We start from the raw sequence: 17,419 nt of genomic DNA, 5'->3' as shown, positions 1-17,419 counted from the left end.
GCAGAGACCACCAGGACTTTTTGCTGTGGGATTCCTGTGAAAGACCCTGGTATAAGGTGGATGCCTGGCATTGTCTCACCAGGGTGATTACTAAAGCCACAGGCATTCTCCATACAGGCAAGCAGTGCAGGCAGCTCTAAAGTGACCAGCAAAGGCAACATCCCAACCTTCTTATTCAATGGGACTAAGAAGTCAGAGTAAGAACAACTGAGATGTATTGTAAGTATGCTGCAAATATTTTTTTCCTTTATTTTTCCCTTCCTACCAGTGTGTACTGTACAGTGATTAGACACCCCTGTCTTTCCACAGCCCAGGAAGCTATAGCATAAAATGCCTTCGGGTATTGAAGAAAGCTGTTCTGCCTTTCCAGGTGCAGGGATGGGTACATCTGTTAATATATACATTGAGGTATAGTTATCCCTCTCACTATTACTTTTCATATGCCATACCAATATAGCAATGCAAACTAATAAGACAGGTTACATATGGAGAATGCTGTAAACATTTTTTTATCACTTTAGATGACCTGCCATTTGTTGATGTTAGTTGTGTCTGTGTACTCCTCAATTAATATGTGTCATAGGTTTTTGACTTGTAAGTATGTCCAGAGTGCCTTACTCAGAGCATGGAGCAAGCCATTGGGGGATATTTACAAGCAATCATTTAGTGTCATTTGTCTGAATTATACCATACTATTAGGACAATCACAGACAATGAAGTTAGTATAGAGCTGAACATATTATCTGCTCAGTGTACCTAATTAGTATATGTTAGAATACATATTTATATTAGTCATCTGGGAATCTCAATTATGTATTTGCCTAATAAATTATTGATGTTTTATGATTTTGTAGTAATAGCATAGCATTTATTTTATATCTGCATTTCTTACCTCTCCTGCTTTGTTGCTATCATTTCACATTTGTGTGTGTGTGTGTGTGTGTGTGTGTGTGTGTGTGTGTGTGTGTGTGTGTGTGTGTATATATATATATATATTGATATATATATATATATATATATATATATATATATATATATATATATGTTGTTATATTGTTTATTTCCATTTACTTTGCACTTCTTTTTTTTGTTCAAAGATTTTTTATTATTTTTCAATGAAGAGAATATGAAAACATTTTGAATTTACATTTACGATTGAAAAGCAAAATATGGTAAAACTATATACAAAATTTACAGAGGCCTCAAACAATAAATTAGAAAGTAGCAAATTACATACATATATAAAGAAAGACATATAAGATTCAACAGTCCAAATTCCAAGTAGTTAGTTGATTGAGGGTAGATCTGAATGAATTGTCTTAATAAGGGATATAACCTTCTTTCAAGTATTATTAGACCATTTTTTGGGAAAAATTCTAAATTCTTTAGCTTGTATTTCCATTGATGCTACTTTATCCAACAAAGTCAAGAAGTCTTCAAAGGCTGGAAAGGAAGGTGATTTCCATTTTCTCGTAATACACTTTCTGCAACTGCCATTATTGACCAAAGAATATATTTATTATTATTATTCAGTATAACAAAATCTGTTACATTCAAAAAAATTAAAAATTGTGATAACATGAAAGAATCACTGAAAATAGCTTGAAGAAATTTAGCAATATCATCCCAAAATTTCCTTATATGAGAACATTCATAAAAAATATGAGACCAATCAACTTTACAAACTATTGAACATCTCCAACATTTTACTTCCTTAGCGAGATTAAATTTAGCAATTTTATAAGGAGTGCAAAAGGCTCTATGTAAAAATGTCCAGGGAAAATCTTCCAAACCTGCAAATTAAAAGTTAATTTAATAGAAAGTAAAAGATTAGCTTTATTATCGGATGTTAGAGATAACATAAAATCCTTAGTAATAAAGTCCCAAAATTTCTGATTAGGGATAGATTTATAATTAATAATAATTTTATAAAGTTTTGATATAAAATTTTCCCAAGTGTATTCTCCTTGTAATATTCCATGTATAAGAGCTATACATTTGGGCAAAGAATTAAAGGAAGAAGTTTCTATTGATCTGCATAAGTCTTGAGTGAATGGAATTAAACTATTAAGGGCTAACCAATCTGTTTTAGGTAAATTAAATTTTTTGATTAAATTATGTGCATTCAGGGTAACTAAATTGATTGTGCAATGATACCAACAAGTAAAAGTTTTCTCTTCCCATATACTAAGAATATCCATATTAATATCATTGAAGAAGTTTTTTGTAACTTTGAAAGGATATAGTAACTGTATCCACAATTTAATATCAATATTATTATTAACAAAACTTCTAAAAGTATTATAAATAGAGTTTATATAATTTGAATTACTGAGTTTAGTACTTTGCACTTCTCTACAGCAGTTGCCATGACAGAATATGTGAATCCAGTGTGGGCCACTAGCCTCCTCTCCCACAAACTAAGACCTCCTGTAGATGTGCCTTTTGGGGCTGCTTTCCCAGTACCATCATCATGAGAGGCTGAAAGGCCTGAGCTGAGAGCTCTTCTTATAAAAAGCAGCATTCTTTCCTGGAGAGATATGCATCACAGTCAGTTGACCAGACATGCCCTTATAAGTGGCCACTAGGCTTTCTAACCTCAACTGTTTGTCCGCCTTTTCCTCAGATGTATGTTGGCTGCTCATTTGGTTTTATTCAGTGTTTTATGCCTTTGTTACACTGGCTGGTGAAGTAATTATTACTATTTAGAGACAGTGTTGTTAAAGCATGAGACAGGGCATTGTCTATTATCTGGTGGAACTTGTGATGATTACCAGAAACTTATTTCCGGCATCATCTGCGATGACAGAACATACCATATTAAAAAGTGACATATTGCAGGGCACTGAAGACTAGTGTTGTGGAGTCTGGCTGTACTGTTGTGGTTGCTGTTTTGGTAAGTAGTCATCTTTCTGGGGCAAAAATCAAACATGGACCAGTGGGACGTCGAATTGGCTGGGCCTATTGAAAGTGTAGTTCTGTCCATAAAAAAGTCCATTTGTATGAAGATTGAATTTATTCCTGACCAGTTCTTTTTTTTTCTCAAAAAATTTTTTATTAATTATATGAATAGCAAGACAATTAAAAGATTATACATAACAAGAATGCATAAATGAACATATAACAATTTATCTAGTGATAACAACCTTAATGAGATTTTGATAAGTTATTTAGAAATAAAACATACACCATATGTACACTATATACAAGTTAGGCAACCTGAGGGAAAAAAATAAAAAAAATAAAAAAATAAATAAATATTTAACATTAACTATTTAATATGTTTAGAACCTTTTCTAGCACAACCTTTCTAATAGCTTTTTTTTTTGGACTTCCACCTAAGTATCTTTGAGCATCAATAAATTTAAAAGCCATTTTCTGGAAAGTAACCCATTTTAATTTAGAACGATCAATCCAATTTTGTATTATATAAAGTTTTAGTAATGAGCAAATAAAAATGATAACATGAATATCAACTTTTGAAAGATGAATCAATGGAATATGTAGAATAGCAAATTCCGTCAGCGTGGATTTTGATATCCCATTTTCTGCAGTCTGACTTTCAAAGATGTCCACAATCTGTGAGAAAAATGACAATACCATAGAATATGAAGGAGGTCTGCTTGGGGATGAGAACAGCATGAACACGAAGGGGACTTATTTGGGTTAAATTTGTTTAATTTGATTGGGGTAAAGTAGGCATCATTATTAATCATTAATTGTGTGTATGCTAATTTTTAAAAGGGATAAATTCCTTAGTGTGTCTAATAGCCAGGACTTTCTGAGATTCTGACAATTGGGAATTATAATTCAACCAAACATTAGATAAAAGACAGTTGTGGTCCATCATTAAAGAATTAATTAATTTATATGAGTTTGAGAGCATTTTATCAGATGATGAAAGTATTTTGATAATCGTGTTAAGGTTTTTCAATTGTGAGTCTATGGGGACCAGAGATACAAATTTGTTTTTAATTATTGCTCTTAGTTGTGTAAGAATTGGTGAGTAATTCCAGTTTACTTTCAATAACTACGCCAGTCAGATAAAGGCAAGTCAAGATATTTCAAAACATCTCCTACTTTTAGATTTTTAATTAAAGGATAGTTTGTTAAGTTCAAAGTTTATTGTCCAATAAAATATTTGGGTTTAGATGAATTGGCTGAACATGGTGCGAGATCTTTTCTAGTTTACACATTTTGAGTAAGGTTTGAAATCTCTAATCTTTTGTTTAAATACTGTAGATATATTTTTAATAAATAAACTATCCAGAGAGATAAAGGGAATAGCTTCAGGATTTAAATTATTAGAAATGACATAATTATACCATAATTTTATCCATAAAGAGTGATTTGGATAAGAAGTGTTATTGAATTTAGAGATAGTAAGAAGTTTATTGGATGAGACAATCAAATAATAGAGATAGAGATTAGGTAAACCCAAACCTCCCTTGTCCATTGAAAATGCCAATCTAGAATAGGAAATTCTAACAGATTTAGGGAACCATATGAATTTTGCCAAAGCTTTATTTACAGACTCAAAAATATTTTTTGAAATTATCTGATCAGATGATGAGAATTGGTAAAGAAATTTAGGCAGAATATTCATTTTAATAATGGCCACCCTTGAAAGAAATGAAAGGTTTAGATGCTTCCATCTGTCCATATCAGACAATATAGAGTTCCATAATTTATTAATATTATTTTGAAAGGAAGATTTATTATTGTGTTCTAAATTGATTCCTAAATATTTTATATTATAAGTAAACTGAAAATGATCGTCTGGAAACAAAAAAGATTTGTGTGCTAAATGATTTAAGGGAAAAATATGAGTTTTTGTAGAATTTAAAAGATGGTTGGAAACCAAAGAAAAATAATCAATAGAATTTATTTTCTGTAATCAGATAATGGAGTTTGAAAGTAGATTACTAAATCATCCGCAAAAGCAGAGAAATGAATATTAGTATTAAGAATTCTAGGGATGTTATGAAAAGTATTTTGAGTAATAAACAATAGCAAAGGTTCTAAGTAAATGTTGAAAAGAAAAGGGGACAATGGACAACCCTGTCTTGTTCCTTTAGTGATCTTTATCGGAGCAGAAAATTGACCATTAATGTATAGTCTAGTAAACATATTCTTGTATAAAACTTTTAAAAAATTTATAAAGAATAAGGGAATATTAAAACATAACATAGTTTGAAATAGAAAGTTCCAACATACTCTGTCAAAGGCATTTGATGCATCTATAATCAAAGCATATATAGGGTTTGGATTTTTCTTAATGAGATGAAGTATAGTCTCTAAAGATAGAGTATTATTCCAAGCATGTCTCTGAGACATAAAACCTGATTGATCTGACGAGATAATTGAGGGTAAAATCCGTTTCAATCTGTTAGCCAGAATAGATGACAGAATCTTAATATCCACGTTAATTAGAGAAATGGGTCTATAATTTACTGGGTCAGATTTATCTTTATTATTTTTTAGAATTAGAATGGTTTTGGATGTGTTCCAATGATTATCTGAGATATCATTAACTCTTATATGATTGTAAACTTTAAATAGAAAGGGAAGAACTACCAATTTGAAAGTTTTGAAAAATTCTGGAGTAAAACCATCAGGTCCCGGAGATTTACCCAATTTAAGATTATCTATTGAATCCGAGATTTCTTGTGCCGATATAGGGGTAGAAAGTAGTTGTTGCTGATTATCATTAAGTTTAGGGAACTGCAAAGAGTCTAAAAAGAGTTTTGAGTGATTATCTTTAACAGAATTAGAAGAACCTGAATATAACTCAGTGTAAAGAGAGGTGAAAAGTTGAATAATCTCTTCATCAGTATTATATAATCTGTTATTATAAGATAAAGATGTAATATTTGGATTTCTGAAGTTAACTTTAATAATTCTCGCTAACAATTTAGATGGAACCTGGGCCCACTCTGAATATGAAGCAAGTAGCTTTTGTTCAGCTAAGGAGAGGTTATTTTGGTGAAGCAGAATTAAATCTTTCTGACAATCAAAAATTTGTTTTTCTAAAGTAGCATCATAGTTCAGACTAAGAAGATTTTCCAACGAAGAAATTCTTGATTTTAAGAATTCCTCTTTCTTAAAGTATTGTTTTTGAAAAAGCAGCTTTACTAATAAATAAACCTCTTAATCTTGCTTTACATGCAGCCCATCGTATGTCATAAGGAATGTCTGATGATTCAAGACTATTCACCATTTCATTTAGGATTTCTGAAGCTTGTTTGCAAATATCTTCATTTGACAATAAGTTATTATTTAAGGTCCACTTATTAAACATAGTTTTATTTTTGATATTGGGTTTTATGTTCAATTTTAGTGAAATTCTTGAGTGATCCGAAAAGAATCTGGGTTCTGTAGTAAAGTCCACAATATATTTTGAAATATAATCTGAAATTAGAAAGAAGTCTAATCTGGACCACGAATGATAGCACTTAGAATAATAAGTATATATATCATTCTTGTTTATATTTTTAACAGTGGAGGGGATCTATTAAATTATATTCTGTCATCAAATCATTTATAGCCAGAGTAGATTGAAGATTATAGGTGACAGTGGAGCGAACGATCAATTACAGGGTTTATAACTGCATTCCAGTCACCACCCACTATAATATGATGATCCTTATAGGATGCAAGAATATTGTAATTTTTAAAATGAACAAATGTTGTGAATTACATGGGCCATATAGATTTAAAATTAATAAGGGTTTGTCCAAACCAGCAATAGAAGCGGTAAATAAGCACCACCTCCCTCATCATCAAATTTCTCATCAATAATATTCCCAATGAATTTTTGTTTAATGATTATAGCTACACCTCTGGAGTTAGATGAGTCACCTGAAGCTATAATCTTTTTGATCCATTTTTTTTAACTCTTTATTCCAATCAATACGTGAAATATGGGTCTCTTGAATAAAACAAATGTTAGCCTGTGATTTAAAGATCATATGAAATAATAGTGACTTTTCACTTTATCTTGAATGCCTCTAACATTCCAAGAATCTAAAATTATATCAACAGGCATATTCTACAAGTATAATCATTATTGATGCTATAAAAGTGAACTCAAGGTGCAAATCCAACACAACATTAAAAAGAAGAAGAAAAAAGAAAAGAAAAGTCTTTAAGTATTCAAGCAAGTCATCAAATAACATTTGTTGAAAAAAGAAAAAGTTTTTTAAGAACCATGAAATGTATAATAATAACCTTTATCCTAACCCTAGTGCCTACCCACCAATCCCCTGTGATAAAGGAAGAGCAGAAGAACATGAAAACATTGTAATTATAGATAATAATAACCTCAAGTTAGAATACAAATTACTCAAAGGAAGCCTAACATAACATAAAGTCTGAGTAATACTACTAAAAATATATACAAAATTAACTAATTTCAAGACGTCCAACATGCTTAATCCCTACTTCTAATACTAATCTAAAGCTCCTATCCTTAAATTGAAATTTATAGTGATTAAATGTATTTCCTCAAGTATTTCAAGAGAAAGAGAAACAAGTAAATAATAAATAAACCACACTCTGCTTAACTAAAACACTCTATCATAAGAAGTAATACAATTAAAACTGAAAGATATGTAAGATAACATATATAAGTATAACAAAACCAACTGGTAACATTATAATATAAGTAAATAAGCATAGCATTACTGAACTAAAGATAATAGTCATGCACTATCTACTGAACCTTCTTTAGTACTTTAGTGATAATTTCATTAATCAACATGACCATTAGTATGATAAAAGCACTAATACCTGTAGAATGAGTATTTAGTTATAGTTCAAATAAAGCAAAAACAACTACCAAGCAACCATATCTCAAAATGAAAAACAATTCAGTCTGGAGATGCATCTATTAACTAGATAATAATAGTACAGGAACTATTCAAAATGAAATATTATAAGCTGTAAGGTTTTAACACTAGTTAATATACATGAATAAAGTATAATTATATTATTAAATAGTAACTTAAACAGCATCATATATATTGGACTGAATGTACAACAATGTGCATACATATAATTTTAAATCTACTTTTTGAATATTTTACTAATGACTCTGTTAGGTTATGTAGCCATACTATTCTTCTAAGCTATAGATGTAACATAGCAAAACAGCATGAAAAGACAAGGCTTTTAAAGTAAACATTTTGAACATCTAATTAAAACAGAAACAAGCAAGCTAAATGCAGTAAATCTAAGGGCTTAAATATATACATGTAGATTCAGCTAATCATATTAAAGATAGTTATTTCAAACCTTTCAAATAAGTAAAGGCTTTCTTAAACATAAACTACTAATCATAAATATCACATCCAGCCTCTGAGAAGAGAGAGAGCAGAGAATAGAAAGAACATGAAACTTTCATATGAACAGGTATACTTTGTAACATTTGTCAAATTAAACACTTCAGTATAATATAAAATATTGTATGAAAAAATATTCTGAATAGGAAAATATGTTCATTTCTTTACACATCCTTTAGAATTTAATATATAAAACTAACCTGTTCATTTGTTTCCAGAAACATTTTCACTCTGCTTTATGAAAGTAGCAGCTTGCTTTGAAGTCATGCAGACACACTAAAAGTCACTGAATATATTATGTGACATGAATCTGTTTAAATTTAAAAGCAACCTTCATTTATGAAGAAAAACACTTTAAATAATAGCCAGATCTATTAAAAGTTAGTGCTATTGAATACTTGTTGAAAACAAGCAGACTTGTGTATTTGAAACTGTCCTTCTTTCCTCACAAATGATGACATCACCATCCATCTCAGAGAAACTGTAGTGTGCATGTTCATGCAGAGCATCAGCTGGAACTCTGAGGGGAAGATTTTCTTGCTAGAATGTTGAGATGGAATGTTTTTCCCTCCAAAAATCATTTAGCTTACACAGAAGGCTGTAACTCCAAAGCTTGTAGTACAATTAACATATTATCTATTTACACAGCAAGCATATGTGAGAGAAAGAGAAAAAGTAAATACAGGAATTTAAATGCTTCTATTAATCCACACAAATCTAACAAGCATATATCCTGTCACTGCACACTGTCACACCAAATCCATCATGTGTAAATTACATGACAAGTTCTTAAGGTAATATAATTATGTCACACCAGAATTACAAATCATGTAACACAAATACTGTCAGATTAAAGAAAAGAAAAGATCAAACCTTATTGTAGTTCTTTAACAGTAGAATATTAAGATACAGTGTCAGGAAGCTTTTTAAATGTTTTAAGAAAAATGTCTTTTGCATCTTTAGGATCTGAACATACAAATTTTTTGTCATTAGCTGTGAAAGACAAGGTATTAGGATATGCCATTCGAAATCTAATCCCTCTTTTTATCAAGTCAGCACAATAGGGGGCTAGTTTTTGTCTATTTAATTTGATCTGTGCAGGAAGATCTTGGGAAAATGATAGTTTGTGAGACTTCCATATGAATTGTTTCTTTGTTTTAGCAGTTTCTAGGATCTGGAAAGTGTCTTGAAAGTTTAGTAACTTAGTATAAATTAACCTTGGTGTGGAAGAATCTTGCTTTGTACGCAGTGCTCTGTGTGCTCTCTCTACAATTATAGATTTTGAAGAAGCTTCACAATTTAACAGTATTTCAAAGATATTTTTAGTCACAGATAACAAGTTTTTATTGTCATAAGATTCAGGTAAACCACGAATAATGATGTTATTTCTTCGACTCCTGGCTTCCAGATCCAATATTTTAGCTTGTAAATCTGAAACAGTTTTATCTCTAGATTTAAAGTCACTTTCCAATAAGTCTGTTTTAACCTCCAAAGCTAAGATTTTATTTTCAATAGTAACAATACTATCGTTTATTTGCTTTAAAGATTTACTAAAGTCTGCAAACTGTTCTGAAAAGTTTTGTATAGCGCTTTGGATTGGTTTTAATGCTATTTTTAGTTCTTCTAAAAGGAAATTTGAGCCATTTAAATCTTTATTACTTACATTAAAAGTTTCTGTAGATTGTCTAGATGATTTCAGTCTTTTTGAACCTGAATCTTTTTCAGGAGAGAGCATTGAAGTATATTTGGCCTTTGTAGGCTGAGTCTCCATGGAGTCAGATTTTGTAGCCATGCCCAGAAATGGAATGCAGTTAACAGGATACCAGGAACCAGGAACAGACTGGAGCAGTAGGAGTCCCAGCAGCAGAGAAACCAAGAATGTTCTGAGGTAAAATAAATCCCAGGATAAGAATTCCAGAAGAAAAAATAATCCAAATGCATAGAAAAAGATGTATAAAATCTTTTAGTATAAAAATTTGAGGAAAAAGGTTGATGTAAAGTTGTAAAAAAAACCAAAAGTTAAATAGCTGTGAGGAGCTCAGAGAGTAAGGACTAGACTAGTCGGCGGCCATCTTGGAATGATTCCTGACCAGTTCTGTTATTCTGATCAGAATTTCTTGACAGAAAACTGGAAGAAAATGTTGCTGCTTATTTGGTGGCTGGCTGCACTGTCCCAGAGTTGCTTCATCATTTAACACACTAGGGTGGACAAGAGCATGTGGATGGGGCAGTAATTTGTTGTCACTCAGTGCTTTAGCTGACTAAAGTGCGTAGCACACGCTCCAACTCTTGAATTTCTCATGAGAACATGAGCAGTCCATGGTTTCCTCATTATCTACCATCAATCTGGTACTATAAGGGTGCTCCATTAAGAGATTACAGTACTGTTTCCATTGCTGAGGACAACAAACTAGTTATTTTTTTTCTGAAGTTAACATTTTTATCAGTGGCTACATGATTATTGCCTAGGAATTCTTTTGTTTCGTAGTCTGTGATTTACTTTTGTTCATTCTCTTACCTGTCTCAGTCATGACTTCGGACACTCTAGAAATGATGCTCCAATTTGGGACTTTCAAAGGTAATATTACAGTGGAATCAGTCTCTTGGCTGGAAAACCACCTTGTTAAGTTTGATCTTATCCGAGTTGCATCCACATGATCTTGAACTGGTGAAATGTAGGAACATGACTTCCATAACTGATAATCTGTTTAAGTTTACCTTCTACCTATTTGGTTGAACATCTAATACAGACATTCCAAATGAACTTTTCCAGCCTATAACATGAGTGTAACAGCTGCACTGGACTTGTTCTCTTCGTCTCATCCACGTGCCGTCCACCTGCTCCCATCTAAGTCCTGGATTGATGCCAAACCCCATGCTCATAGGAGATTGAGATGAGGTTCACTTGTAAACATATGTGAGCAGGCCTCTTTAATTCAATGCCAAGACTATGCATAGTATCAGTCTGAGATTTCATATAAACTGCAAAATCATTGTCTTGATTAGACCAGCCATGTTTTCTGGGTGTGCAAAAAACTTTTCAACCTAGCCTATCTGTGCTCATGTTCATATTCTTCAGCTAAATAAAAGTTGGCTGTTCAGTTCTCTGCAAAGACATTTTGTTTTGATCATGGTGTGAGTTTCAACCACTGAATTTTGAAAATCTCAAGACCATTATTTCAGTTGTGTGGTCTACCAAGTGGTTTGGACCCCCTGATCAGAAAGACTTGTGCTTATTTTTTTGTCCTGGGTCTAGTAATTCTTTCAGTAGGTCTTTTGTTTAAGCTGTGGGGTATTTTCATCTATGTTAAAGAAGATTGTAGTGACCGCCATCTTGAAAAAGTCTACTTTTATACATATTGTTATCATGCAATCACTAATCTCCCATTAATCAGTAAGTTATTCAGAATGTTGCTTGATCACATCTTGATTAAATCTAGTCCATAAACGCACTTCTGATCAGGATTCTGTACCAGATATAGTACTGAGATGATTATTAGTTGAGTTATGACTGATGTGCTAATGGCTAGGGATCAGTGTTACTATTTCTATCCTGTATGATCTTTATTTGGTATTTAATATGGTACACCACCGCAACCTTTTGGATCAATGCCAGGCTTACTGAGGATTTTTTTACACTGTTCCAAAATGGTTTGTTTCACAGTTTTCTGAATGATTCCTTTTAGTAGTTTGAGGAGTTAATTTTTTTCCTCCTGTTTTAGCCTCAGGTGACCCACAAGATTTAAATCTGGGACAATGTTCTTCATATTTATGCTTACTCTGAGAGAACTCATTCAAGAGGTAGGTTTTCAGTTTCAGTATCATTGCAATGTAAATTATATAAATCTGTGTCTGTTTTTCTTGAGACCACATGTTTGCTGTGGATTCCTTGCTGGTAATGGCATGGACTACTGAAGCTTGTTACTTGTAATAAAGTATTCATGACAGTACATCCTACATCGATGAATTCTAGCTTTCCTGTCATAAGCTCACTGTCTTTTGTAGTGGTTATAATCTGGACTTTGTTACCAAGTTAGGAAATATCATTCCGATCATATGTAATAGACTGCCATTCAGGAAACATTTGTTAACTGTGTCTAAGTCATTCTGCTTTCATCTAAAGAACATGCACCAAATCAAGCATGTTAGTTGTGTATGCCCTTGCTTTACTGTAAAAGCTCCCTGTACATAGTTCTTTCTAACTCTGCACTCCATTTTGTCCAGTTGATGCTGAACTTCAGTGCTCGATTCTTACAGATCATCATTTGTACTCTAATTTCATAAAGCTATAAAGCTAATAAGGAAGATACAAATATTATGTTTACATTGCCTTCTGTTGATGGTGTAGTAGTGAGAAAAAATGTTGTTGGCTTCCATTAGTCATTGTTTAAAAAGTCAAACTTGCCACAATTCAGTGGTTATAGTGTGCTATTGTCTTGATAATATCCACCTTCTATGATGAAAATGGCAAATGATTAAATAAAGTGGAGAAGGATTTAAGACCTTTAATTTTCTTGGTTAGAAATCTTTGGGGCCTTTCCATTTGAGTGACATGCATGGATTTGTACATATGAAAAGGGGCAGTGTATTCAATGATGGGTCGGAAAAAGGATGAGTACAGTAATAGGATGACTTCTTTTGATCTTGAAGATACTCCCTTGGAAATTAAGAGGGCCAGGTAGAAGGATTTCTTAATTCTGGAGGTAATATAATGAGCAAATAAGTGTTATCCACATAAGTACCTACGATTTTATGACCATAACTGTCCGAAGAGGAGCACTATTTATAACACTTGAGGTGGGGAACAACATTTATGTCAAGAACTACTATGCTGCAATTTAATTCATTTAGATTGAGACTGTTTAAGATACATTGTGTATGTGCATATTGTTGTCCTTGTTAAAGTTACTTTGTATCAGTGGATGAGTGTATTGCAGTGTCCAGTTTCAGTCATCAAAAAACATGGTCAACCACATGTCTAGGATACTGGCTTGGATGACTGCAAAATAAATGGCAAACAGGACATAACCCAGAACTGATCCTAATGGCATCCTGCTAGTTACAGTTTTATTTCAGAGAAACCACAGCAACTTTCACAACTTGGGATCTGTTGAATGGCAAATAGCTGATCTGCAGTCCAGCAGACAATGCATGGGTTTATATCAAGCTTCTCTATTTTTTCAACAATACCAGCTTGGGAGATAGTGTGAAAAGTCTTAGGTGAGGATAAGTAGCATGCACAGAATGACCACTCTCCATTGCCTCTATAATCTTTTCAAAAATGCTTAATAGGTTCAGGAGACAAAAAAACAAAATCTGAAGTAGGCACTTCATTTGTCAGCAACCTTTGGGATACGGATCCGATCTTGGATCTGAGCCGGCAACTTCTACCACAGCATAGAACCGAGCTCCTAGCTCCTCCCTTTACCCATAATCCCCTGCCAACCCTGACTGACCTCAGATCTAGTTTGCCATGCTTCAAGCTACAAGCTAGGTTCTTGAGCTCCTGGTGGATCGAAATTGTGAGGAAAAAATTGCTAAATTTCTTCCTTTTTTCTGTTGCTGTGAGTGAGAGTGAGTGATTAGGTACCCTATAGCCCTTTTTAGCTAACTAAATTTTATATTTTTTGTGATCCTTTTCTCCTCCCTTCCTCGCTGGTCGTAGTGTGTGTGTGGTGTATTTAGGGGCCCAGTGAGTGTGTTTTCCTTTTTAAAATGTCTGAGGCCCCTAAAGCCATTTTTTCTAAGTGCACCGAGTGTGGCCATAAGCTTTCACCAGCGGATGGCCACACTCAGTGCGTTAGGTGCCTTGGTGTTGAACACCTCTCCTCTGGATGCATGATTTGCACGCTGTTCAACCCCAGGGCACTTAAGGACCGGAGGTCGAAGCTGATTCTAGCGGGTCTTTTGCCCCCAGATCAGGCTCTGGCCTCTGGTACTTCTGTGGCCACTATCCAGCCCTCGGTGGTGGCCACTCCTGCCCCCCTCCCACCGGTCGGGACTCAACCTCCTGCTGCGGCTCTGGAGTAGAGGGAGGCCAAGAAAGACAAGCGAAGAGAGAAGCACCATAAGCGGCAGGCTGAGGACTCCTCCTTGGCCCCGCCCACCAAATGGGCTTCTCCCTCCAGGGCTTCTGGATCACCTCCTCCTTGGATCCAATCCCCTTGCTTCTCTCTGGGACCCAAGGAGGGGGTGACCCGGTCCTCGTCGAGGTCATCGAGGTGACACTCCAGGCCTGCCTCGGTGGCCTCTTCGAGGTCCACTTTTAGCATGTCGGATGCAGACATGGACTGGATGATGAGGAGGTTCATCCAGGCCCAGCTGCAGAGGGGAGTGCTCTTGCCTCCCCCCCTCCGGGGGGGAGCTTGACCCCATTCTTTGCTCCAATCGCTCCTTCTCCGACCCATTTTCCGGGTTTGGAGCATTCGGAGCCGAGCCGCGTTGGATCCGGGGGTGGGTCGGAGCCGACAGTGCTTGGCACTTCGGCTCTGAATGTTCCCTCGAGTTTGTCGGATCTGACCTCTCGGAGCCGTGGTCGAAGCTTTGGATCCAAGGGATTCGGTGTGCATTCAGCTCCGTCCCTGTTGAAGCACGCGGGTCCTTCGGATCCGATGGTCTCGGCCCCTGGTCTGGTCCCCGCTTCGGATCCGGGTCGGAGTTGAGTCTCGGATCCTACTGAGTGCGGCTCCCCCTCGGCTTTTGCTGCGGTGGAGAGGGCACTGTGGAGTGCATCTGGACCTCCGGTCCTGGCTTCAGCTCCCCCCTGCACTCCCTCTCAGCTGGTCCAGGCTCCCATCACCCGGCCTTTGGGGCAGCCTACTTCAGTACCTCAGGATGTTTCTTCGGAACATGACATTGCTGGTGAGACTTCCTCGGACAGCCCCCTGAGGAGGTTCCTCACAAGTCTAAATGTAAAAGGAGGCACGTGGACTCCCCCGAGTCCCTTACGGAAGATTCAGACTTAGATGAAGGGGAAGGCTCCCCAAGGTCACCCCCCAAGGATGTCTCCTTTGGAGACATCATGGAAATGCTTAGGATCAGGAGGGGTTGGTCTGCCCCCAAGTCTTCCTCCAATGAGTCCGCATTCCTAGAGGCGTTCGTAGCAGGGCCATCTACCTCTTGGGTGTCCCCCCCGACCCCCTGGTGGACCTTATTGCCACCAGGGCTTGGAGGGAGCCAGACACTGTAGAGCCAGTCCCCAAGCATCCAGACAGGATCTTGAGTGCCCTCACAGAGAGAACCCATTGGAGCAGAGGTCCCCCTGTGGATGCCATGTTGGTGGCGGTGGCCACCAAGACAGAGTTGGCTCAGGAGAGCCCCACGGTCCACCCACCGAGAAAGGAGTCTCATGCGATGGACCACCTTGGGAAGCGGGCCTTCAGTTCAGCAACCTTCTCGATGAGGGCGCTGAACTATATGGCACACGTCATCCAGATGCAGCGGGATCTGATCAAAGAATACGCTGCCCCCCCCCAGAGTCCATGTTGGAAGGGGACAAACAACTGTACTCCTCCTGAATGTCCACTCTATGGTCCATTTCTAACACCTCTATGTGGCTTTTGTCTCACGCCACTGAGGGAGCCACTAGAGATGGTGGAGTTGGCCTGGCCATGAGGTGACAAGCCTGGCTCCGACATTGTGACTTCTCGGAACCCTTTAAGGCATCATTCCCTAATGCCCCCTTTGATGGTTCTGCTCTGTTTGGCAAAACCGTTCGCGACACTTTAGTCCAGAGCAAGAAAGACGGGAAGATGTTGTCTGCCGTCGGAGTCCGCTTCTCTGCTCCCCAGAGGTCCTTTTCCAAGAACCAAAAGGGTCAGAAGAAGATGTGGTTCCGGAAATCGCATCAATCCCAGTCTGCTCCATATAACCAGTCCTCTCGTGGCAGAGGAGGACAGGGAGGACGCCACCCTAGAGGCGGGGGGGGGGGTCCCAGGAATTTTGGGTCCAGAGAACCCTTCTCTGAGAGGCCCATGCAGAACCTCTGAGGGGTTGCCAAGCTGCTCCACTCTGGAGGCAGTCGGGGGACATTTTTCGAGGCACCTAGCTATGTGGGAGTCCATAACAACAGATCGCTGTGTGCTTCGCATCATATCCAGAGGTTACCAAATTCCCTTTATTGTAACCATCCAAAACCAGAAGCCTCCCTGATGTACCACCCAGTCAGAGGGAGGCGGCTGCAACAGAAATTCAGCAGCTTTTACAAAAAAGAGCCATCCAACCCGTCCCCCCAGATCAGCTCGGATCAGGGTTTTACTCCAGGTTCTTTCTGGTGCCAAAAAAGATGGGGGACTTGAGGCCCATCCTCGACCTCTCTCTCTTGAACCTGGTAGTACCCAAAGAAAAGTTCTGGATGGTCACATACTGCAATCTATTCTCCCCCTGTTACAGGAGAATGATTGGATGTGCTCGATAGACCTCAAGGATGCGTACTATCACATTCTAGTGGACAGACGCTCCAGGAGGTTTTTCCGCTTCCGTCTGGGAGCCAGTCATTTTCAGTTCAGGGCCCTCCCCTTCGGTCTCACCTCAGCCCCCAGGGTGTTCACCAAAGACTTAGCGGCAATAGCAGCCCACCTGAGACTCCAGGGAATTCAGGTCTTTCCGTACCTGGACGACTGGCTCCTTACCGCCCCTACAAGGCATCTGCTCTGTTCATGCAGGGATTACTTCCTCAATCTTGCTCCACGTCTAGGATTGACAGTCAACATGGACAAGTCCTTTCTGGCTCCTACACAGGTAATAGATTTCATAGGGGTGAGACTGGATTCCAAACTAATGCTTGCTTTTCTGACTCCAGATCAGCTTCAGAACCTGAGGTTGCATGTACAGGCCATCCTCCAACTTCAAGCTCCACCGGCGGAATTGGTCCTGAGGGCTCTAGGGTCCATGGCGGCAGCAATTTCTCTGCTGCCCTTGGCCCGTCTGAATATGAGGGTCCTGCAGTGGACCCTTCAGGTGCAATGGTCCCTATCTCGCAACCCTCTGCACCATCCCATTCCCCTAAACAGGACTTGCAGAAGGTCACTCGTGTGGTGGCTCCAGTCCCCGGACCTCCACACGAGACCTCCATTCTC

Source organism: Protopterus annectens, chromosome 13.part0, assembly GCF_019279795.1.
Source record: "Protopterus annectens isolate FY-2018-M chromosome 13.part0, PAN1.0, whole genome shotgun sequence".
Taxonomy (NCBI): domain Eukaryota; kingdom Metazoa; phylum Chordata; order Ceratodontiformes; family Protopteridae; genus Protopterus; species Protopterus annectens.
The sequence above is the reverse complement of the archived record's forward strand: the minus strand, read 5'-3'. Positions refer to the sequence as shown.